Source organism: Ipomoea nil, unplaced genomic scaffold (genome assembly GCF_001879475.1).
Source record: "Ipomoea nil cultivar Tokyo-kokei standard unplaced genomic scaffold, Asagao_1.1 scaffold2537, whole genome shotgun sequence".
Taxonomy (NCBI): domain Eukaryota; kingdom Viridiplantae; phylum Streptophyta; class Magnoliopsida; order Solanales; family Convolvulaceae; genus Ipomoea; species Ipomoea nil.
In genome coordinates, this window is record NW_017618965.1 from 379712 (window position 1) to 406540 (window position 26829).

General features: G+C 40.7%; 1 long non-coding RNA gene across 1 annotated transcript in view; it reads right to left on the minus strand.

Moving 5' to 3' along the window:
• The window catches only part of LOC109153754, a 94273-nt gene extending 84187 nt beyond the window's left edge, over positions 1-10086 (minus strand). Inside the window, exon 1 of the long non-coding RNA XR_002049591.1 lies at positions 9969-10086. This is a non-coding gene — a long non-coding RNA (uncharacterized LOC109153754). The remainder of the gene's footprint in view (positions 1-9968) is intronic.
• Between the last annotated feature and the right edge of the window lie 16743 nt (positions 10087-26829).

Genomic DNA, 26829 nt, shown 5'->3' on the forward strand with positions numbered 1-26829 from the left:
ATTTATTTAATAGAATTGCTTTCATATTATGAGATTGAAAAGTTTTAAAATTTTGGGGTGTTACAGATGGTATCAGAGCCTAAGTTTGACCCTAGGATAGGACTCTTAAGACCAAACTTTAGGACATTAGGCTTGAAGTCTGGATATTTAGGAAAATAGGATTCAGAAATCATAGGACGCGCAGTGAGATTGTGAGCCTACCCATCATCACATAACTTTTCCTCACACTACCCTTCATTTAATCTAGAAGAACTCTCCCCTTCGCTTATCGCATCAAGGTAAGGGTGCAACACTCTAACTCATCATTGCTATAAACATTGGCCCAGTAGACCAGCAGCATGGCACCAAACAGAAGACAGTCAAGAACCCCGGAACCTAGCACACACGATCCTCTGGCTCAAACTCTACAGCAACTAACATAGGTCGACCTAACACTGAGCGACGTAGCTCTCCGCAACAACAGACCACCACCACCCCCACCAAACGCGAACTCAGAAATTGCCCGACAAGTTTCAAATCATCGACCACCCACTTTCTCGGGAGAAGAAGACCCCATAAACCAATCAGAAGAAAACCAAGGAGACGAGTTCTGTTTAGGATAATTAGTGAACCCCCTGTAACCCCCCTCGTAGTAAAGTTACTTGTTTAGTTTAGCTACTTTGGAATTATTATAAATAACGAAGCAAAATCGAAATAATTTAGCATAAGGAAAAGGACTAGACTACCCCGAGAACCCACGAGTCACCAAAGTCAACATCCACTAAAGACCAAAGTCCAACAAGGAGGACCGGTCAAACCTTTTACCACTAGAAGACAAAAGAAGGAAAAAGGCAAAGGAGCCCAAAGGGGTGCACAACAAAGAAGACTAATGCTATTAATGGGAATGGAACCTTAAACCTCTCACAAGACTAAAACCTTAACCACTAAGCTATGAGTGTTTCTTGAAATCTCAAGGGAACACTCCTTTCTTAAACCCCTACAAATCCCAAAAACCCACAAAATCCCCAAATCCAAAACCCTTCTTCTTCCTCCACACACAAACTTTCTCCGTCTCTCTCCTACTCTCTCTCTTTCCCCACACCGCCGTCAAAACTGCCCAGGCCGCACCACCGCCCGTACCCAGCCATTGACGCCTCGGAGACCACCAGGCCACACCCCGCTGCCAGCCAGCCACCGGATGCCGCTCGTCGCACGCCCGCCACCACGCGACGCCACTCCGCCACTCTCCCGCTGCCGACGCGAACCACTGCTCGCCCGGCCTCCTCCCGCTGCCCCCACGGCCTTCTGCTCCGCCCAGGACCGCCACACCTCGCCACCCAAAAGCCGAGCCCCACCGCCGTCGCCGGAAATCTTCGCCGGAGCCTCGCCGGAGTCTCACCAGAAAAACAACGCCGGGAAAAGACGCCACCTTGGAAAAATCGCGCCATGCCGAAAAAGCCCGTTGGTATCCGAACCCCGGATTGGAACAACGTCGATTACACGGTGATCAGAGGTAAAGCCCTCGAACCCGACCAATTCTCTCTGAAATTAGTCAATATGCTTAATTTCCAAGGGCTTTTGGATACTTATCTCACAATCAAAGGGGATACGTACCCCGAGTTGGTGAAAGAATTCTATCGCCACTTGGTAGCCATCAAACGGGGTGACAAGTTGCAGATCACCGCCAAAGTCCGAGGCAAGGAGATAATACTCTCCGAAGGCCACTTGGCCAAACTCTTAAGATTGACCACCACGGGTGTGTCAGACTATGACCGAAATGGGTGGATCGGTACTCAAGGCACGGGGTATAAGGATTACCTCGGGTACCTACTAGGGAAGGAAGAAGGCTTCACCTCGGCCACCCGGCCTAACAGGAAATGGCTAACCGCTGAACAAAAGATTCTAGTCATGATTGTAACTGATAGCTTGTTGCCTACAAACAACAAAAGAAAGGATGTGGGAAGCCTGGAGTGTACTTTTGCCTACTTTTTAAAGCACAAAATCAAGTTCAACCTACCGGCCCTTATGCTAAAACACATGGAGTTTTGCAAGATAAGCAACCGGCTTAGTCTACCCTACAGGATGATACGAAGTTAGATCATGGAGAAAAGGGGGTGGACCTAAGCCACACAGAGGTCAAACCTGTAAGCGGGATGATTTTCAATGCCCAGAAACCTCCGCCGCAACGGCATCTACTACACTGAAGGGGAACAATACATCACCCTCGAGGAGGTTTGTCTAAAACCCGAGGAAGAGCGTAGAGAACTGGTGGATCAACTAGACATCTCCAACAAGAAGCTAAGAAGAGCAATGCAAGAGTGTAGAGGGAAAGGGAAACAGGAGGAACAAGAAGAGGAAAGCGAGCCTAACCCACTAGCCCCACACAAGAAAGAGAAAATCCAGGGAGCCAAGATCAAGAGTCCATCAACGAGCGCATCCTCGCGCAGTTCACCCGGCAAAACCAAATCATGGATGAAGCGTTCTCATCCCTAATCCACGCAATGAGTGCATTAGATCGAAGGGTGGAAACAATCGAGGCCATGTTGGGCACGCGCGGGGCACCTAGCTCAAGAGCAGGAAACCAAGGTAGACCCAAAACCTTTCCAAATACCACCGCACCAAAGTTCCAATCTACCCCATCAACAAACGACACGTGGAGCCACATTTCCTAACCAGGAGGCCAAAACACGTGACGTCCTGGGGGTGAAAGAATGGATCCACGCACCGGCTTCGGGGACGAAGCCTCTTGTAAGGGGGGGGGGGGGGGGGGGGGGAGAGTGTAACACCCCGTGTTACGACCCCTAACCCAAACTAATTATTTAATTACTTACCCTAAAAAGAGAATTAAAATCCATTAATTAACTAAGAAGGGCCCACCATAGTCCATGGACCCTTATCCCTAAAACTAACCCCTTAGTCCTATAAGAAATAGAATTAGCAAACCCATACCATTCAGACCCTAATTAGGACTCTTAGATATATAAATAGGGACATAAGAGGCACCAAGAATTGACACTACAATAGATATCACCACACAAGAATTCCCAAGAATTCCCCGTAGGAGAAATCAAGAAGAGGAAATCTTAGAGAATAGCCTTAATAGCCAAGGAATCTAATTAAGGCTAAGAGGTAACCTATGTCTCAACAAAACCTATTTTCCTTGCTATAATCTTCTTCTTTGGCTCCTTCTATATGCTTGTGTCTTGATAAATCTTTTATAATAATTGTGACATGATCTTGATGATTGATGAGATGATTTTATGTGTTGATCTTGATGATTATAAGAGGATCTTGATGATTGTGTGATGTTCTTGATAAATCTTGATATTTCTTGATATTAAAGATAAACTATGATCTTGAGGATTTGAATAAGATTAGAGCCCCAGGTTAAGTTGGAAATTTTGTATTGAGGTGTTCTTGATATATATTTGGGTGGGATTTTGCATGTTCGAGTGTTAATAATGTTTAGGAGTTATGTTAGGATGTATTCATTATGATTGTTGGTTTTAATCCATTATTTGACTACGTGGTGTCGTCGTTTGTGTTTAAAAGTATCTAAACATGGTTTTGGGTTCCACGAAAGATCCCGGGACCAATATATTGAAAAAGAGTAAGTGGGGGGGGGGGGATAGGTGGGGTTATGGAGACCCGCTGCCCAAAAATGGCGTCACCGGTAGCGGGCAGACGACTGCCCGCAGGGCACCCACTGCCCGGAGACTCGCCGCCGGCCACCCGCTGGATTTTTCCCACCTTGGGATTTTGGCTTCCCCGTTTGATGTTCCCCGACCCTCATGGTGTCCCGACGGACTCCATTTATCGTGCCTAAGTCTATTTTGATGTTTCAGGTACCGTTCGTAGGATAAAAGAGTCTTGTGTACTGCATGCTAGTTGAATTGATACCCCGTTGACCTAGGTGAAACATGCATGAACCCTTAAGTTATGTTCTAGTACGTGGATGACACACATAAGTTTCTTCATACGTTTTCTCCCCTTTCCCAATATGTTAATGTGAAATGCATGTGCTTGCAACGTGATATATGTGCATGACTCTTGGCTGCGGTCAAGTTGGTTTACCTAGGCTACAGTCCACCGACTGAGCTCGTTAGCGGTGTGTAGGGCTACAGGCCACGAGGAAGGCCATAGTCCACCGACTGAGCTCGTTAGTGGTGTGTAGGGCTATGGTCGGCTGCGATCCACCGAATGAACGTGCCAGCGGTGTGTAGGATCGTAGTCCCCAAAAAGAAGGTCATACTCCACCGACTGGGCTCATCAGCGGTGTGTAGGGCTATGATCGGCTACGATTCACCGACTGAGCTCGTCAGCGGTGTGTAGGGTCGTAGTCCCCAAAAGAGGATCTCAGTCCACCGACTGAATGCTTCAGCGGTGTGTAGGATTGTGGTCCGCTGTTGAATCCATCGACAGTCTATACAAATTGGCTGCGGTCAATTCCTTCATGCTGCGGTATGTGGTAGGGTGCTGCGGGGCCGTGTTAGCGCTATATGCGCTAACCCTCATGTATGGGCTGACAAAGATATTGATTGAATGATGATGTGAATGACATGAAAGTAAACTGTGACCTTAGATACATACATACATATATATATATATATATATATATATATATATATATATATATATATATATATGATTTTCTCTCTATATAATTGATTATCATTGTTGAATGTGCTTATCCCTATCTGTCGAGTCTAATCCTGGTTTTAAACTAGAGTTTCCTAAGTATATATCTTCCTTCTTCAAAATGGTTTTCCTATATATATATATATATATATATATATATATATATATATATATAATATAGGGTTGAGTTCAAATGAGGACAACAATATATAGAGGACTGTGAGGACAATTAATGGGCACACAACAAATTAATATCAGGCACACAACTTAATACGTAATGGCACACAAGAATAAATGTAAACATCAGGTTTCGAACCCAGGCTCTATAAACTAACAAATCTAGCACGCGACATACAAACTGTGGCACATGACTACATTCGGTCATGCACACGACACACCCGCTAATGGCACACACTACATCTGTCCTCACAGTCCTCTATAATATACTTGTCCTCATTTGAATACACATCTATATATATATATATATATATATATATATATATATATATATATATATATATATATATATATATATATATATATATATATATATATATATATATATATATATATATATATATATATATATATATATACATATATATATATAGAATCGTACTCAGGTGCGAATGCTTCGCCCAGTCGCGAAATAGGAATGAATTCTGTTCGTCCACGTGTCCAGATCTAAAGGATGAGAAACACTGATTTTTTTAAAAAACGCGGTGGCATTTTCGAAAATAATTGAACATCGAAGTGCAAGTAAAATGTATTACAAGTGCCTATAAAATGTATTATAGGAGCAAGTAAAAATTTACACTAAGCATTAATACTTAGTTGCACCTATAGTTCTAAGTAGTTGCACCTAGGTGTATGAATGTTTGCGAGTGATTTTCAGGGGTATTACTACCCGCTGAACTCAGATCAATGAATGTTAACAAGGAAAGATTACATGCACTTATAGGTGAAAGTAGGTGCACATATAGTTATAAGTAGTTGCACCTATAGTTATAAATAGTTGCACATATAGTTATAAGCACACCCAGGTGCGTGAATGTTTGCGGAAAGTGAATGCTAACAAAGCAAAATTACATGCACTTATAGGTGAAAGTAGGTGCACCTATAGTTATAAGTAGTTGCACCTATAGTTATAAATAGTTGCACATATAGTTATAAGCACACCCAGGTGCATGAATGTTTGCGGAAAGTGAATGCTAACAAGGCAAAATTACATGCACTTATAGGTGAAAGTAGGTGCACTTGTAAGTGATTTTACTTGCACTTTGATGTTCAATTATTTACGAAAATGCCACCGCGTTTTTTTTTAAGTTACTAGATCTGGACACGTGTCGCGCGCTGATTCGTTCGCATTTCCCTCCTGAGCACTTATTCGCACCTGAGTGCATCCCTATATATATATATATATATATATATATATATATATATATATATATATATATATATATATATATATATATATATATATTGTATTTTAACGCGTTGGAGTGGGTTACTAGCATCATTCGCTTAACAGATATATTTGGCTTTCAGGCACAGATGATTAATTACCGGAGCGCGCTAGAGGATCTCGGCTTAGATAGTTAGTCTTTCCTTTCGGCATGTGTGCCTTGATGATGTAATGACAATATTTGAGCATAGTTAGTTAGAATAGTCTGTGCATCTGAGCTCTCCAGCTCAGATGTTTCATAATACCCCCGACCCGCCCTTATGTTTAGAATGCTCCTTTTGGGATTTATTTAATATAATTGCTTTCATATTATGAGATTGAAAAGTTTTAAAATTTCGAGGTGTTACAACGACGACCACCAAGTGTAGGGAAGGTGGTCCACGACTCTTCGTTCTCCGACGGCGACGGCCTCTCTACAACTCTTCTTTCTTCGACGGCGACGACCTCCTTACGTCTCTTCCTTCTCCAACGGCGACAGTCTCTCCGCGACTCTTCCTGCTTTTACGGTGATGGCCTCTTCGTGACTCTTCCTTCTTCGACGGCGACGACCTTTGCCTCTCCGCGACTCTTCTTTCTCTGACCGTGACGGCTGGGAACATTTGGGAACTACATGATCTGGTGTGGATGTTGAATTATTGAGTCATATGCCTGGGGAACTACAATACGCATGAGAAGTGTATTAACTGTTGGAAGTGGGGAAGTCTAGGAAGTGCAATACAGTTATCACTTATTCATTTTATTCTATACCACTGAAAAAATCAAAAAAAAAAACAAAAAATAAATAAATAAATCGGGCGCCTCCCTAGGCCCCTAGGGGCGCCTAGCGTATTTTTCAACATTGCTTATACGTTAATCCTTAACTACCCAAGGACTTCAACCTAGGGCTCTGATACCAACTGGTAACACCCCCATTTTCACACTTACAAGCCTGGCTTAATATATTCATTTAAGAATAGAGGTAGGAAAAAAATACTAGATTAAGATAGATGAACCCATAAATCAACATTGTGGGAAGTGCTACCGCCATAGCCACCCACCTTCGAATGACTACCTGGCTAACATCCTAGAGTCAAAAGCTCAACATACAACAAAAAGGGGTTTACAAACCCATGTGTCCACGCACCAACAAAACCCAACGGTAGTCTAATGCTACATCAATCTATCAACATAAGTCTCGAAATGCTAGTCATCAGGTCAAGACTAAAGGATAAATGCTAAGTACTATAAATCAACAAGCAAACTAGAGCTACACTATCACATCATTGATCGAGTGCGCGCTCAACATGCATTGGGACAACTTGAAAAGGGTTATAAAGAAAACATGGGAAAGTAACCCGCTAGCATATAAAAACCACTCAACCCTATAAAATAGATATAGATATAGCTTTGGAAAATAATTGTTTGACTCCACATATATCACATAGGTTCATAGAGAGGTAGGAACTTCACGAACCGTGAAAGAACCTATCCGGGTTCGTCAAATATCGGCCGACCTAATAATCATATCGCCCACAAATCTCATATCAATTTGGAATCAGGTATCGTACCTTCAGTGTGCACACCCCCTGATCGGGATTCCAAGCCCATCGGGTAGTATCCAACGTGCTAGTAGCGTAGGATTTTTCTACCAAGCTACTTCAATCATATCTGTTCAGGATTTTTCTACCGGACTTTCTTATCATCATAACATTTCATCATTAAGTCCAAACGGGGACCTCCAAAAATATATAAATTTTCCTCAAAGGCTGTGACCCTTGGGACGAATGCTCTGCAACCATTTTTTTGGCGAAAAATCCTTTTTCAGATAAAAACACATCTCCAAAACACTCATCAACAACAACATATCGTTAAAACATCATCATCACCACATTATAGGCACAAAACAACACATAAATCTCCATCACAACATTATATAACAACACACATCAATATTCAAAGAATTTAAGACAAAATAGTAGGTTTTGGACATCCATGGGTTATACCTTGAGATTGTTAGCTCATAGTATGAATCCCTCCTCTTTCTTCAAATATGGCTTCTTCCTTCACCCCCTTTCAACCCCAAGCAAGAACACATAGAATATCATACACAAGCAAATTCATACATTATATAATGAAATAAGAAGGAAGAGGATGATGAAAGGATGAAATGAATGGAGAAGGATGAAGAAGATGGAAATGCTCACTATGTTTTCTCGTTGGTGATAGTTTCCTAAAGACTTGAGAGGAGGAAACAAGGGAGGGATTAAAGAGATCTGGCAATGTAACAGTGCCTATTTATAGTCTCAAAACCCTTGGTAGAAATGAGAAGGGAGTGAACAGCTAGGGTAGGGCTTTTAGGTCATTTTTGCGATTTAATATTCTAGGTTAAGATTTTGGTCGAATGTTGGATCTAGTTTGGGTAAAAATGCGATATAAATTATTAGAAAAAAGGGTGGGTTCATTTTAAATCAAGTTTGGGCTAAAAACAATTCTAACAGATTCACAGGTTCCTCTCAGATAGACTTTTTTGAGTAAAATTTTTTGGTACACAAATATACCCTTTGATTAGGATGAATAAATATATACATACTCTATATTAAAGCATTTTGGAAATAAGAGTTTAAAATAAAAATATTTTATTCATTTGGTAAAATTATTGTAGGAATAAAATTAAATTCAAAGTTTTATTTTTGATTTTAATAAAATGGAGATTTTTGGAGAAAAAATATTTTGGAGTGTCATAGGTTGCTTTTCCAGCGACTTCTTCTGCGACCTGCTGGTGGTCACAAAGAACACAAGGTCGTCGCTGGACCTTGATTTCCCCGGAAGTAGTTAAAACATCGTCAGAGTGTCGCTGGAAACCTAGTGACATACTGTCACAGGTCACTAGAAATGAGGAGTGTTGTCACAAATCTAGAAATGAAGAGTGTCATCTCCGAATTAGTTAAAGATAAAACACTTTTTCTATAGACCAAATATGACTAGAAATCCGAAGAACTCTTTGTATTTAATTTGACAATGGGAAATGAAGTCATGATGAGGATATCTTTTTCATATTTCACCTCCCGTCATCAGAGATGAAGAAGGTTGCATATAATTTCCCACAATGTTTATTTATGTTTTAGTATGCTTAAACTGTTTCAAAATTTGTTCTAAGCCAAATTATTAGCTTTCAAAGGTAGGTTTGATTTCTTAATGTAATGAATGTTCTTATATTTCCAGCAGTTCGTGAAACTATGCTTCTTGATTATGGATTAATTGACTAATTTTGGAATGCATATTAGCTTGTTGGATTTTGGACATAGGGGGTGTTATGATTAAGCACACATTTGTTTAGATAAAAAGTGCATGCAATTATACCTTTAAAAACAAAATATAATAATTTATTTTTCTTCAAATATACAAACAAAATTTAAATATAGAAGAAGAGTTTCGTCTTTATATAAAAACTACGCTTTTCGTTTTCATATCAAAGGTACCGCTCCTCATCTCTATATCATTATTGAAGATAAATTTTTTCTCTCCAGATCACATAAAGATCACACCTTAGAAAATGTTGAATTTAAAGGGAATTTGAGATGTAGGTTAAACGAGAGAGGAGGGAGGAAGCTTGAAATCTAGGCTGAATAAGAGCAAGAGAGAGAATGGGGGACTGGCCGGGGGAGAGAAGGAGCTTGAAAACTTTAACGGAAAGTGCAATCTTAGTACAAGGTCAACCGCAAATTATATTATGAATTTGGGCCCGTCTTGCATTGTGGACAATGGTCACATACGTTGCACGCACACACGTCGCACGCACGTTGCACACGCACGCACGTTGCACACAGATATATATACACAGTGAAATGAAAGTCATGAAGTTCATGAGTATAAGTGCGTTTGATCTTTTTGTTTGCTGAAGATCGACCTTCCACTTGATCCTTAGTTAGGTTTTCCATTTTCTCCATCTTACACGATGCGATAGACCACAATAAAATTAAATAAAATAAACACTAAAGTGCTTGTAGGATTCTTAATTTAGGTGTGTAGATATATAGTGGCGGAACCAAGGCAAGCAGAGGCAATCCAAACTCATTCATTTCTATTAAAATTGAGATTTTTGATATTTAGGATTAAAAGATAAAAAATTTTAAGATTGAAACCGAAATAGAAACAAATAAAGCTGACGATTAAAAGCAAAATTGCTACTGAAATTGAGTGACTAAAAAGTGAAATAAACCCCCAAATATTTTTGAGGGTTTTGTTCAGTGATTGGATTAATTGGAATTTCAAATAGGTTGATATTTATTAGCTAATTACTTATAACTAAAAGAACTGTTATTATAATTCGTCATATTTGGCAATAATAATTTCTTTCTTTAATTAAATAAATAACAATGAAAAAGATAAAACTAATGTTCTATAAGTGATACAGTTGGCAACTTGGCATGGACAGCTACATCTCAATCTCTATTTTTTGCTCTTGTTCAGTCTACATTTTAAGTATAGGAATAACACAGAATTAACTAGAGCGTCTAAGCATTGTAATTCTTCAAGCATCTTTTGAGAAGGTATGAAGAGAGTCATCTCCACTCTAGAGACTGAACTCTTTTTCTCTAGATTAGAGATGGACATCTCTTTGTTTAATTTGTAACTGTTGGAGAATGGAAAAATATATTGTATATTGATTGTGTTTTATGAATGAAGGAACCTAAGGAAATCCTATGATTGACTAATCACATCACAAATAATTAGGAAAGATTATTTACATATGGTAAAATAAATCTCTACACTCCCCCTCAAACTCAAATCCTATGTGTGAGCTTGAATAGAATCGTTGTAAAAGTGTGCGAGGGGAGGCTCTTCGTGAATATATCGGCCAATTGTTGGTTGGAAGGAACGAATGTTGTGCGTATTTGACCAGCCTGAATTTTTTCTCGTACAAAGTGACAGTCGATCTCAACATGTTGAGTGCGTTCGTGAAATACTGGATTATTGGCTATGTGTAGGGCGGCTTGGTTGTCACAATGTAAATGAGTTGGGTGTGGCGGGACAAAGTTCAGATAGTAATAGTTGTAGCCAAGTGATTTCACTTGCAGCACTAGCCATTGCTTGATATTCGGCTTTAGCAGAGGATCTAGATATGGTGGCTTGTTTCTTTGCCTTTCATGAGAGTGGGCTTGGCCCTAAAAAGGTGCAATATCCAGTTGTTGACCGGCGAGTTGTGTGGCAGGAAGCCCATCAGTGTCACAATAAGCATGTAAATTCAAGGAAGTATTAGCAGAGAGTAATATACTACGGTCGGGTGAGTTTTTGAGGTACCGAATGATGCGAAGAGCAGCTTGCCAGTGGGGTTCTCTAGGTGTAGACATAAATTATGACAGGAGGTAGACAGAGTATGTGATGTCCGGACGTGTCACAGTCAAGTATAGAAGGCGACCTATAAATCTTCAATAGGTGGAAGGTGTTGGAAAAATAGCATTAAAAAGGCATTTTAAGTGGCTATTTTGTGGTACAATTATCAATAGGGTCCATTTCCGATTTGGGTCGGGTCAAAATGGATTCAGATTCTTCATAGTGAGACGAAGAAATTGATATATTCTACGCTCAAAACGGATAATCGGTGAATGAGATATTGATTCTCAAAGTAGACCCATTTGAGTTGGAAAATGAAGGAAAAAAGTGAGCTTTTGTCCCACATTGGTTTGGAAAGAAGATTTTCCCCCCTTTTATACAAGAGCTCTTTTGGAGATTGTAGAATTGTATAGCATAGAGGTTCTCTCGCACGGGGGGTGCAAATCAAATACCAACTAGAAACGAGATCGATATTCTATCTTAGAGAATCATACTTGGAACAGGTTATCTCGGGCTGGGCTTGTCATTTCTGGAAGTTCATCAAAATGGATGTGTCGAATGATACTTGCCAAAGCCGTTTAGCGAGACTTAGAAGTTCATCAAAATGGATGTATCGCGGGTTTGTGGTTCCACGATGTGAAAGAAAGTGTGTGGATGTATCGCGGGTTTGTGGTTCCACGATGTGAAAGAAAGTGTGTAATTGGTGAAATCATTGTATGGTTCGAAACAATTGCCTTAGTATTTGGCATGTGAGGTTTGATCATACAATGATGACTAACAAGTTTGGGGGTAATGCGTATGATAGACAGAGATATCACTGTTTGTTTATAAATGATGAACATATGGTCTCGTGTTAGGCCAATCTCAGCGAGTTGATTGAATCCTTGCAAGGATGATAACCAATTGGCTTGGACACTGTTAGATACTAACATACAACTAGCCAATACTCACGGAGATTGTATTTCTCACGGAGAATACATTCAGATTATTGGTAGTTTAATTGTATCTAATGGGTTGTACTAGGCCGGATATTGCCTTTGTGGTTAACAAACTCGGTACACATACGAGTAATCCTAGTGTTACGCACTAGAAGGAAATAGTGAGAGTTATGAGATACTTAAGGTATGTTCGTGACTTTGGACTGCACTACGTCAGACATCTAGCTGTACCTGGAAAGTATAGCACGGATATCAAAGGACGCTAAGTCCATTAAAGGCTACGTCTTTACGTAGGCTAGTGCAGTTGGTTATATGAAAATTCTCGAAATGATTTGTGATAGCTAAGATCCATGACGGGATCTAAGCTGAGATCCTTAGACTCGTGTCGCGAGCGAGTTGGCCGAATGGCTATGCCATTTTTTTAGGAATGTTCCTAGAGGTAAACTCGTACCTCCAATTTGTGTGCGTTGCGATAGTCAAGCCAAATGGTTTGGAATGGTTACGGTTTGGAGGGTCTTCCCGATGATTTTTTTTTCCAGCGGCGACGGTGTTGCTGCTCTCCTCTCATGGACGGTGACTGGGCGGAGGCAGCGGGTTCTCGGCGGGGTTTAGCCGGTCGTTGGACGGGTTGTGGCTGGTGATGTGGCGAGAGATGGTGGCCGCGGGTGTTGAATGGGCAGAGGGCGAGGAGGTCGCCGGTGGTGCTGCGTTGGCCGCGGTCACTCGGCGGGCGGTGGACGGCGACCGTCGGGCGGGGGGCGGTTAGTGGACGGGAGGTCGACGGTGGTTGGTGGTGGCGTCCGGCGTATGGTGGGCTGTGGGTGATCGGTCGGTGTGGAGAGGTAAGGAGGAAGGGAGGAGGGAGAGAGAAGGTGGGAGGAAGAAGAACGAGAAGAATTTTTTGATTTGGGGATTTTGTGGGTTTTAGGGATTTGGAGGGGTTTAAGAAAGGTGTGTTCCCTTAAAGTTTGAAGAAACACTCATAGCTTAGTGGTCAAGTCTTTAGTCTTGTAAAGTAAGAGGTTTAAAGTTCCATCCCCATTGGTTGCATTAGTCTTTTAGTGCACCCCTTCCTTACTTTGGCCTTCTATCATTCTTTTGGTCCGGTGTTGTAAGTGGTTTGATTGGGTCCCCTCGTCGGACTTTTGCTTTCGCCGTGTGTTGGGTTTGGGATTTGTATATTATAGAGGCGGGGATCATAGCCCTCTTCTTACCCCAAGGGGTGGTAGTCGGGGAAGTTAAGCGGATTGAATTAATTGATTTTGTCTTTTATTCAATGTATGAGAGCTTCTAAATAATCGAGCTAAATAAGCGATTATACTAAAAGGGTGATTTACAAGGGTCCACAAATTATCCTAAGTAGAATTCCTCTTCCGAATTTTCCCATGGTTGGTTCGCAGGATCCTCGTCCCCGAGTGCCACGTTTTCTGCGTCGATGTTGGCATCGATTTCAAGTTCGGCCTGGGTGCGACTATGACGAATACCTTTCCGGGAGCCCCGTTGCTCCCTCGGTTATTCGCGCTCCCTTGTTGTCCCATGACCGTAGGGTTTGTTGTAACACCCCCGATTTTCATGTCATTTTAAAACTTAAATACATAAGGTAAGGTAACTAACATATATCATAAAAACGTAAGCACAGCAGAAGTCTAATATAAAACAAGGAAAACCAAGGAGTGTTATGCTACATTCACCCCAACGTGAATGCACAGGCAAGTCAAACACCATCCATCTATTTGTTAAACAACTGTGGCACACAGACCAAAACACTAACTATATTGTTCAAGGGATCTAAACTATCAACGACTAACGCTCTCGCCATGTCTACTCAGGACCTGTAAAGCACATAAAGAAAGGGGACAACGCCCGGTTAGCGAATATTGATTGTAACTCATCAATACGCATTAAGTAGCATATATAGATAGTATAATACAAAATCATTTTCGAAACGGAATACAGAATATATCAGTTCAAAGTCATAAAGAGAAGTCAACTGCAAAGACTCTATTACACTCTCAAAAAGGACAAGGGAATCAACATCCCAAGACAACATCAAGAGAAGAACAACAACAGTACAACTCAACACAGATCAAGATGTAATCTACTGATCACAGAGTAGAAGACATCAAGACAAGGACAACAACAACACAAATACAACTCGAGGTGTATTCCACTGATCACAAAGTAGAATACCACTCGACATGCTCATTAGAATAGGATAGACAAACACATATTAGCACTACATGCCACGGTGACACTCCATGTCACAAGTTCCAAGTTCCAAGTTCCATCCTTATGCCCGGTTCCAACCTTATGGCTACCCCTGACCTTATAACTAGTTCCAACCTTTACCTCCTAGTGTCACCCTGTACATCCAAGTCCAACCTTATGCCTCCGGGAACCGTCGTTCCCCCTCCAACATCCACCAAGTCAAAACCACCGATCTCAAAGTACACGAGGGTACCGAACATTTCAATCACATAACCACCAATACCTGAGCCTGACGCCCGGCTGAGCCTGAAGCCCAGTTACAACTCCATAATCATTTCATGGCCACCACGAGGACCACATTTGTACCATGGTGATTAATGTCCCATACCATTAATCGTGCAATCCAGGTATAGCCAGTACACACACATTCATCATAGGAATCAATCAATGGATCACAACAAAGATATGAAACCATACTCAATAAGGAAGGATTACAATCCGACACCAATGATGATCAACACAAGTTATCATCCATAATAGGAAAGAACAAACCACACACGCTAGCATTTCAACATTAAACTAGCATGTTTATCAAACGGGTAAACAAAACATAGTTCCAAAGAACATACAAGACTCATCATGGTTCAACGAATCAAAAGGTTGAACACTTAGCACGATTCAAGACACCAAATCCTACATGGATTCCTACCATACCGTTCTAGACATACGAAACATCAAGAAGACACTCAAATAGCCCAACAAAAGAACATCGGGAAGTCAAACCATCAATTACCAAGTCAAAAGAATCACGGGGAACAAATCCCCAACAACACCCATATGTGTTCCCTGTGGGTAAGATACCCTTCATCAGTTGTACCCCGTGGGTGGGGCGGCGGGTGGTTCCCTGCCCGTGGGTACCGACCCTGTACCAAAATAATCCTTTCGGGGATTTTCAACACCAAGTCCAAATTCAAGTCCAAAACATCCAAAATCTCGCAAAATACAACAATATGACTTGAATCAAAGGAATAGCCAAGCAATCACATACAAGAACCCTAATAACAAGCTCTAGATATGTATTCCCATAAGACAATGCATTAAATCTCACATTTTATAGCAAAAATCACAAGTAGAAGTCAAGAAATCATCATATTTGTAAGAAAATAGATTTTGTAAAGCATGGGTTACCTCTTGTAGCCTACAACTTCACTTATCACACCCTTACAAGCTTCTATTAAGGCTCTCCTGCAACTTCAACTTCACGAACACACCAAAAGATAACAAAGATTCTATCTTTAGAAAAAGACACCTAAAAAGATACTAAAAACACTAAAGAACCAAGGATCTTACCCTCCTATATTCTCAAGCTTAAGAAAGTTTGATTCTTGGAGACCAACTTGAAGAATCTTGGAATGCCCAAACTTGGCTTAAAGAAGAAGCTAACTATTTTCTAGAAGGATGACTCTAGGTTAGCTTGGAACATAAACATAAGGTGAAAAGTCTTCTTTACCCTTACTAAAGTGGGAAGTGTAAGGAGACAAGGAAACAATTCACAAAGCATAGAGTACAACCCATTGACTTGGATTGACTAGTCAATTTCTAGTCCTCCACCTATTGAATTTTCAGGATTTTAAGAATAAATTATCAATTAAGCTAGGATTAATTATCTAATTAATCCTTAATTAGAATTTGGATTTAAGGGGTGTCACATCCTCTCCCCCTAAAAAGAAGCTTCGTCCCCGAAGCTTGGGTACGACGAATTCAAACAATACGGTAAAACGAAACAACAATGTGACAAGAGAATTAAGAACATCCTTTTGATCAAAACTTCAAGGATTCAAGAGATACAAAATGGTCAAGATGTCATGACATTGCAAGGTTGAAAGAAATAACCAACGGAGTTCTTTGGGCATAATAAACACTAAGGCCAAACACAACAACCAAAGACCTTCTAAACCACACAAAAGTTCTAAACAACTAAATCCTAGTAAAATAACCCACAAAGCTAACTACTCAACACAACTAGCAAACAAGAACGATCACATAAGGCAAACAACAAAACAACTAGCAAGCGGCAACAACAACATAAAGGTAACAACTAGCGAAGGAAAGAAGGTGGGATTACCACAACACCGCACTAGAAAGACTCACTCTCCGACTCCTCGGTGTCTTCATCAGAGTCTGCATCCGCTCCTCCTTGGCTAGAACCGGCTTCAAGATGGTCCAACCTCCGGTTGATCACTACAAACTGCGTCTTCATGTAGGCGAAGCCTTCTTCTATCATCCTATTCTGTTGTCGGAGAAGGGCAACCACAGTCTCCACGTGCGTCATGGCGTCGTGTTCCCTCTTGGTTCTGGCATCTCTTCTTCTTAAGTTTTCCTCGCTCTCCGAGTTGCTCTCCTCGGTTTCAGTAGCTACACTAACATCTGCATCCTCCTCTCGGTCCTCTCCTTCATCATCCCCCGCATCACCTCCCAAACTATGAATTGCGAGGTTCAGCTTCCCAGCGGGAATTTCAAGCTCAGCTACCAACGCATTCCTCTCAGTAGGGCTTTCCTAGCAACCTCCTCCAGCATGATATACTCTCCGTCATCCAACTGAAACAGATTGCAACTCCGCAGGTTGGTGGCATCCAATACCATTTTGCCCACTGGCTCCAGTACACAACCGTGAACATTCACTCCTTTCCTAATGAAGATCCAACTCAAAACCATACCATACGGTAAGCTCTTCCGGTTATGGTCTCGGCAAAAGACCATATGATGTAACATCAAAGCGGGCATGTTGAACTTCACCATGTTCTTCAAACAGAAGGCAAAAGTGCACTCTAGCTTTCCCAACAAACGGTTTTTGTTGTTATTGGGTAACAGGCAGTCCGAAACAAGCATAACCAAGATTCTTTGTTCGGCAGTCAACCACCTCTTTTCCGGTCTCGTGGCTTGGGTAAAACCACTAGTCCATCCCAACAAGTAGCTCAAATAGTCTCGATAGCCCATGCTATCCGTCCCAATCCAGGAGTCACCACTATATTGTGAGACTCTCGTAGTGGTCAGACTTAAGAGCTGAGCCAGCCTCTTCTTTGTCAACACAACTTTCACACCCCTCACCTTAGAGATCACCTCTATCTTTCCACCATCTTTCGCCACAACCATGTGACGATAGAATTCCTTCACCATACTCGGGTACGTCTCGGCACTAATGGCGAGAAACTCGTCCAACAAACCTTGATATCTCAACATCTCCAACAAGAAACTTGAAAAAGAGTCCAGGTCAAAGGCTTTACCTTCCAACACGAGATAGTGGGCATCCACCCATTCCACTCTTTTTGTTAAGTTTGTCCTCTTAGGCATGGTTGCAAGATGACCCAAAAACTCAAAGGGAAGCCCCAAAACTCTTCTATTCTTTCTTCTCCTTCTCTCTCGAACTCTCTCCCTCTCTCGCCGTTTCTCGGCTTCTCGGTGGGCTGCAGTAGTACGGCGGCAGCGGTGGTCAGCTACTCCGGTCGGCGGCGATGAGGGCTTAAAGTGGTGGCGTCGATGGCTGCTCTCGGTTGCGACGGGGACAGGGGCCGACGGGTAGGGGGTGGGTTCGGGTGTTTCACGGTTAGAAGAGAGGAAGAGGGGAAAGGTTTGGGAGATTTGGGGAAAATTGCAAAAAGAAGGTTTTAATTTGGGGATTTTGGGGTAAAGTGAACAATTATGGATTAAATGGAGTTTAGATGAGATGAGGTTTAAGAAGTATAATTGGTTCAAGTGGTTTAAGGGTTAGATTGGTAACTTGCATTCCTGGGTTTGAAACTTGGTGCTATAATTAAAATTTTCTTGGTCTTTTTAGGCTACAAGAGAAGGGGTTTCTATAGGTTGTTTATTATAGATTCAAAGGGCACTTACTTAAACCTAGATGACTCACAAGAAAGGTTGGGTTACAAGAGTACATATGCAAGGCTACGAAATTAACACAAGCACGACCCATTTAGAGATAAACAATTAACTTCATGAGAGACTCTTACTTAAAACCAAGAGAATCACACAACAAAGAAACAAGGCAACACAGAAAAGGCAACCAGGAAAAAGACACACTCTCAAGATAAGGATAGGCTTAGAAAAGGGTTACCTATCATCTCGTCCTCAACCAATCCCTTCGTCTCAGCCTGGGATCGTCCATCACGAAAATCCGACCCGAAGGTCTAGCTCCAACTGCTCCTCAACTCGAACTCCCTCCCGATGCTCCCCCGGGTCCCGAACTAGGTGGCAACGCCCTTTGATTAGCTTGTAGAGGACATACGGCAACCTTATGTCCTCTCTCCCCACATCGGAAACATCGGAGCGCATGACCATTGCAATCCTTTCCAACATGCTCCTTTCCACACTTTCGACATGCGAACATCTTAGCTTGGCTTCCGGACTCCACTCTAGTTGTTCCTTGAGGTGGGGAAGGTGCGGTCTTGGCTCGGAAATCCTGCCTTGGCTTCTTGAAGTTGTGGGGGCCACCGCTCTTGTTCATCTTCCTAGCGAGCTCAAAAGATCCGCGTTGCAACTGTTGCACCCGGTATAAGTCTGCAGCACTCAAGTAGGCTTCCTTCAAAGTCCTCGGTTTCCTCACGGCCAGCGCCTTACGAGCCTCGTAGTTCAGGCCAGCCACAAACTTTTCCACCTTCGCGAGCTCGGTGGGGACTATCATTCTTGCAAAGCGAGCGAGCTCCAAGAACCTCTTGTGGTACTCCACCACCGTCGAAGAACCCTGCTGGAGGTGTAGAAACTCCTCATACATGGCAGCTCGGACATGTGCCGGGTAGAACCGCTCTCGCATCCGGTCCTTTAGAACGGTCCAATCAAAGTCGGGCTCCTCAAGGCAAGCAGGTCCCTCGTGCACCCACCACAAGTCGGCTTCATGGCTGAAGTAGAAGGATGCTAACTCCACTCGGCGCTCCTCGGGGCACCCAACGATGGAGAAGATCTTGTCGAACGTCCGAATCCACTCCTCGATGTAATACCCCGGTTATTTGAGTATTTTGTTATAAATATTATTATTCTAAATAAAATTTTATAAAATAGATATTATGTTTAATAAAACATTTTTACTATACAGTCTGTAATTATATTATTTTATGTGACCCAAAACTATTTAAACTAGTCTACTACTGCTACTCTTTTATTTCTAAAATGTGTATTATAGCTAATAATTAATTATTTATATATATATGTTACGCATGTATATATGTTAAGTACTAGTAGGCTAATATGTATATTAATATTATATTAAGCTTTTAAGTATTTTAGTTCCCTACAACTAGAATTATTATTTATAATAAAAGTTATTAGTTAAGTATTTAAGTAGTAGTCTAATTGTTCCCATCCTCATCAGTAGTAGCTGATTCATTAAACCCTTCCCCTTCATCATCATCAACCGACAATTCAATTCGGAATTTTATAAATTCTTTAGGTGCGCCGAATAAGGAAACAAAAACATAGTCTTCTTTGTTATTGATTCAATTATCGATTGTTCTTTTCATCGTAGAGATTCAAGGGTTCTATTGGTTTTGAGAATCCAGGTAAGATTTATGTTCACTAAAATTTCTTTTGCCCCAAATCAAAAATCACTTTTCCTATGTGTTTATGTGTTTCATGATTTTAATGAATTTGTGATACTTAACGTGGAAATTTATTTGATTATATTATGTGAGTAGATATATGAGTTTAGATGTTTTGATATTTATTCATATGTTATATGGTGATTTTGTGGTGATTAAAAATGATTAATTTTACTCAATTTGATCATTGCCCGTGAAAATTCTGACTGGCGCAGCTGGAAAGAAAAATTCGTGAAAATTGCTTCCTAAACTTATATTTGCTTGAAATTTTTTATGGAGAACCTAGACTTGTTATAATTGATGTTTGTTAAAAGTTTTGGTTAAAAATATGTTTTGGTTTTTCCATAAAAATTTTGTAAAGTTGAGGCAGTGTACTGCTAGTTTAATTTCTGTTTGGCACAGTGTTGGGAAATATTTCGGGAAAAATAATTCTATGCCTTGGATTTGCTTGAAACTCTTTGTGTGTAATCTAGACTCTTTTTACCACTTATCTGGAAAATTTCATATGAAAATATGTTACCAATTTTTCTCAGTAAATTCTGCAATTCAGGTCATAGTTTCTGAAATTTTTTGTCAGTTTCTTATTTGAGATATTGAGAAGTTGCTTGCTTGTGAAATATCATTACTGTTATCATTCTTATAAATATGGAGAGTTGTGTTCATAATAATTAGGTGTGGAATACGCTAATCTGTGTTATATCTATGAGGTTAATAGGATGTTTGGAAATATTGGTACAAAGGTTATAGATTCAGGTGTAAAGTTGAAAGTATTATTTGGGTGGAAAGATTTTGCTTTAAGTGGTGAACTTTTGAGGTTTTAGATATATATATTTTTTCAATGGAAGTGGTGCCATCTGGTGTTTTTGTGAAGTGAGCGGTTGGAATATACCGACTCACTAGGGAGCCTATAAACTCTCTGTTTTGTAGAGTGAGCAGTTGAGATATACTGACTCACTACGGGGTTTTATATTAACTTCCCTATTGTTTTGAGGAGTGAGCAGTGATGTAAAAGCTGGCTCACTAGGGAGCCGTGAAAACTCCCTGTTTATGAAAATCTATTTTTTGAGAATTTGGAAATCCTCCATTTGGTACCCATTTCTTCTTGGCAATTTATATATATCAAGTGTGATTGATTTTGAGAAATTTAAATGTATTATTGGAAGATGTTCTCTTGGAAAGAAATAAATTGAGAAATTGGAATTCTCTCTTTGGTAATACTATTTTGAGGTTATGTTGAGAGATTGAAATTATCTCTTTAGTTATTATTCTGAGAGTTTGGAAACTCTATTTGGTTATTATTGGAAATTATTGTGGTGATTATATTATGATTATGATTTAAAGAAATTGAGTAATGAGGATGCTATGAAATATTTTGAGGTTGTGGGTGTATAGAAATGTTGATAAAGGTTATATGGGAATCTTGAGGAAAGAATAATGGTTGAATGATTTTGGATTATGGATAGGCAATGCCTTAGTCGTTTTGTTAGAAGTTGTTATGGATATTTTTGTATTTGGATGTGTGATTTCCTCAATATATATTATAAATGGTTAAAGTTAAAAATTATTGATTTGTTGATGAAAGTAAAAATGTTTAAGGTGTCATTCTAGAAGTAAACTATCTGCTCCTATGTGTTGCATGCTATGTGCAAAATATTTTACGGGGTGAAGTAGATCTTACAAGCTTAATGCTAAATTTGTGTGTTTCTTTGTTTTCTATTCTTTAATTGTTTTTGCAGGAACTCTTGCATGAGCATTGGGCATGAGAATGAGCGAACCACCTAGAGATATCATTTATTAGTTAGACAGTTGAATTGTTAGTTGTTTTTGTACCAGTACATATTTTGAGTTGTTTATTGTAAATTGTAAATTTAGCCTTAGCACTTCGGTTGTTGGTTGCCTAAGTGTGGCGGTAACACCCATTTTCTTTTGATTAGTTAATGCTTCTGCTATGATTTTGGTAAATTGTAAATTAAGGAAAAAAAATTTTAAGGAAATTTTGGATATGAAAATTGGGGTGTTACACTCGAGTACGACGGGGTCTTCCTCACCGGCAAACATCGGTGGTCTATGGCTAGAAATGAGACGTCCTACATCTCTATGCCTGGTAGGCTATGGTGGCGAAGCGAGATGATTGTTGTGCAGTAGAGCTTCACCTAGAGTTTGCATGATCTGCGTGAGCTGTTGCAAGTTTTGGACCAGTTGCTCGTTAGTTGGAGTCTCCGGCGTACGGGAGCGTTGACGAGGTGGTGCCATGACAAACCTTCTACAACAACAACACGGCTACAATAGGCACAAATAAAATCGCACCCTTACCTGACACTAACTAAAGGAACATAAAGCTAAACAGAAACAACAAGCAAGCAAAACAAACTAAAAGCAACACACAGCTCACCACGCGTCCTAAAAGTCTTAAGTCCTAAACACTTAGATACTTAAGGTCATCTTAGGGTCTCAAACCACACTTAACCTCTTAAAAGTCTAGACTCTAACATCCTGGGCTCAAACCTAGGCTCTGATAAAAACTGTAACACCCCCGATTTTCATGCCATTTTAAAACTTAAATACATAAGGTAAGGTAACGAACATATATCATAAAAACGTAAGCACAACGGAAGTCTAATATAATACAGGGAAAACCAAGGAGTGTTATGCCACATTCACCCCAAAGTGAATGCACAGGCAAGTCTAAAACCATCCATCTATTTGTTCAACAACTGTGGCACACAGGCCAAAACAATAACTACATTGTTCAAGGGATCTAAACTATCAACGGCTAACGCTCTCGCCATGTCAACTCAGGACCTGTAAAGCACATAAAGAAAGGGGACGACGCCCAACGAGCGAATATTGCTGGTAATTCATCAATACGCATTAAGTAGCACATATAGATAGTATAATACAAAATCATTTTCGAAATGGAATACAGTATATATCAGTTCGAAGTCATAGAGATAAGTCAACTGCGAAGACTCTATTACACTCTCTAAAAGAACAAGGGAATCAACATCACAACACAACATCAAGAGAAGAACAACATTACAACTCAACAAAGATCAAGATGTAATTTACTGATCACAGAGTAGAAGACATCAAGACAAGGACAACAACAACACAAGTACAACTCTAGGTGTATTCCACTGATCACAAAGTAGAATACCACTCGACATGCTCATCAGAAAAAGATAGACAAACACACATTGGCACTACATGCCACCGTGACACTTCATGTCACAAGTTCCAAGTTCCATCCTTATGCCCGGTTCAAACCTTTACCTCCTAGTGCCACCCTGTACTTCCAAGTCCAACCTTATGCCTCCGAGAACCGTCGTTCCCCCTCCAACATCCACCAAGTCAAAACCACCGATCTCAAAGTACACGAGGGTACCGAACATTTCAATCACACAACCACCAATACCTGAGCCTGAAGCCCAGATCACATGAGCCTGAAGCCCAGCTAGAACACCAAAATCACTTCATGGCCACCACGAGGACCACATCTGTACCATGGTGATCAATGTCCCATACCATTAATCGTGCAATCCAACACATTCATCATAGGAATCAATCAATGGATCACAACAAAGATATGAAACCATACTCAACAAGGAAAGATTACAATCTGACACCAACGACGATCAACACAAGTTATCATCCACAATAGGAAAGAACAAAGCACACACGCTAGCATTTCAACATCAAACTAGCATGCTTATCAACGGGAAAACAAAACATAGTTCCGAAGAACATACAAGACTCATCATGGTTCAACGAATCACAAGGTTAAACACTTAGCACGATTCAAGACACCAAATCCTACATGGATTCCTACCATACCGTTCTAGACATACGAAACATCAAGAAGACACTCAAATAGCCCAACAAAAGAACATCGGGAAGTCAAAACATCAATTACCGAGTCAAAAGAATCACGGGGAACCAAATCCCCAACAACACCCATATGTGTTCCCCGCAGGTGGGGCCACAGGTGGACAACCACCAGTGGTTCCGCCCGCGGGTACGAAACCCTTCATCAGATGTGGCCCCAAACACACCAAAAGACAACAAAGATTCCATATTTAGAAAAAGACACCTAAAAAGATACTAAAAATACTAAAGGACCAAGGATCTTACCCCTCCTATATGCTCAAGCTTATGAAAGTTTGAATCTTGGAGACCAACTTGAAGAATCTTGGAATGCCCAAACTTGGCTTGAAGAAGAAGCTAACTATTTTCTATAGAGAAGGAGGAGCTTTGGTGTTTAGGATGTTAGGGAAATGAAATGAAGGATGACTCTAGGTTAGCATGGAACATAAACATAAGGTGAAAAGTCTTCTTTACCCTTACTAAATTGGGAAGTATAAGGAGACAAGGGAACAATTCATAAAGCATAGAGTACAGCCCATTGACTTGGATTGACTTGTCTATTTCTAGTCCTCCGACTATTGAATTTTCAGGACTTTAAGAATATATTATCAATTAAGCTAGGATTAATTATCTAATTAATCCTTAATTAGAATTTGGATTTACAGGGTGCAGTGTCACATTTCTGCTCGGGGGTCGAGTGCACTGGAAGGACTTGTGTCCTTCTCCCCTGCAGTTGAAACACCGCAAGGGGTTCCCCAATCAGTCCTTGCCCCTATGATCCTTGTTGCATCTTCGACAAAGGAACGATCTTGCACTGGCTTCATTATTTCTTATAGACGATCCTTGGTTAGTTGGGTTAACCGTCCTTGTGTTAGAGTCGACCCTAGCCCTTTTTATAGGCGGCGCCCCGCTTCCCGCGTTCCTCTTACGGATCTGTGTCTGAACTCCCCGTTGTAGAAGTTGGATTTGGTAGAGGTCGGCAGCGCTGGTGTAAGCTTCGTTAAGGGTTCAGTGTTTGCTTACGATTAGAGCCTTTCGGGCTTCGAAGTTGAGGCCTGTCACAAATTTCTCTATCTTGGTTGTTTCTGTAGGCACTAATTCGGGCGCCAAACGAGCTAGCTTAAGAAATCGTTTTTGATATTCCATGACCATGGCTATTCCCTATTTTAGGTGGAGGAATTCCTCGTACATGGCTGGCCATTATGTGTGCGGGGTAAAACCGTCCCCGTAGTCGCACTTTTAGGGATTCCCAGTTGAACCTTGGTTCTTGCCTACAAGTAGGTCTTTCGTGGACCCACAAAGATCGGCTTCGTGTCCAAAGTAGAATGAGGCTATTTCTACTCGGCGTCCCTCTGGGCATTCTACTACCTCGAAGATCTTGTCGAAGGTTCGGATCCATTTTTCGAGAAGATAGGCGGGCGATGGTTCGAGATTTGGCGAACGACATATGAGTTTCCGTTTGGCGGTGGTGGTGGTCGGTTGTTGTTATGGAGGATAGCGTCGCTTAGCGTTTGGGCTACCTGAGTCAGTTGCTGAAGATTCTGCGCTAGACATTCGTGAGCGGAGGGTTCAGGGATCCTTGACTGACTTCTTGTTGGCGTCATTCTTGTGGTCTACAGGGCCAATATTGATCTTAATGGTAAGTTAGTGGGTTGCATCCTTACCTTGATGCGATAAGTATAGGGGATTTTTAAACTAAGCACAGGGTACAGTGAGGGGAAGTTAGGTAGATAACGATAGATAAACTCACAGCCTCACCGCGCGTCCTAAGTTTCCTAAATCCTGTACTTAAATACATAGAGTTCAAGCTTAATGTCCTAACGTCTTGTCTTAAGAGTCTTATTCTAGGGTCGAACTTAGGCTCTGATACCAACTGTAACACCTCTAATTTGTGAGATATTTAAAACTTATAAAATAAAGATGAATCCATTGACTTAATTCCCAAATAGAACATCATACTATCCATAAGGGTCGGGGTGTTATGCCACACCTAGGTTTGAGAACCTAAGTGCACAGGCTAAACTATTCCAGCATAAGAAATCCTCAAATCAATATTCAATACAACCCCAACGCACGCAATCCTCAAATCATAAAGATTCTTGCATGAATCATAAGGTCACAAGACTATGCAATACAAACAATATCAATACTCAGTTATCATCACAGTCAAACAATCAACAATAAGACACGTATTAGTGTACACACATATGGTGGTGCCGCAGGACCATTCACATGACCCGAACCTTGAGTTCCATTGCCAAGGGGTCAATGCATATAGCTCGGACATGGCCCAGCAACACTATAACTTGTACCGCAGCACAAGGAAGAACCAAACGATTGATCGCAACCAATCAATGAACCGCAGCTCATTTGTATCATAAGTGTTTGATCGCAACCAAACTATGGACCACAACCCTATATATATATATATATATATATAATATATATATATATATATATATATATATATATATATATATATATATATATATATATATATATATATATATATAATATATATATATATATATATATATATATATATATATATATATATATATATAACAGCCGATTGTTCTCAACCAATCCAACTGCCTGTATAGCCAACCTATCGCAACCGGTCGGGTTAATACTTGGTTGTTCTCAACCAACCAGATAGTCATTATAGCCAATTGATCGCAACCAATTAGGTCATCATGCACAACAACACAGAAGCTAAGCAACATGCAACCCACATTAACACAAAACGAGGGGAAATCATCGGGGATCACGTAACCCAACATAACTCATTCATAACAAAACACATTACCCCACCCACGACATTCCTACAGGA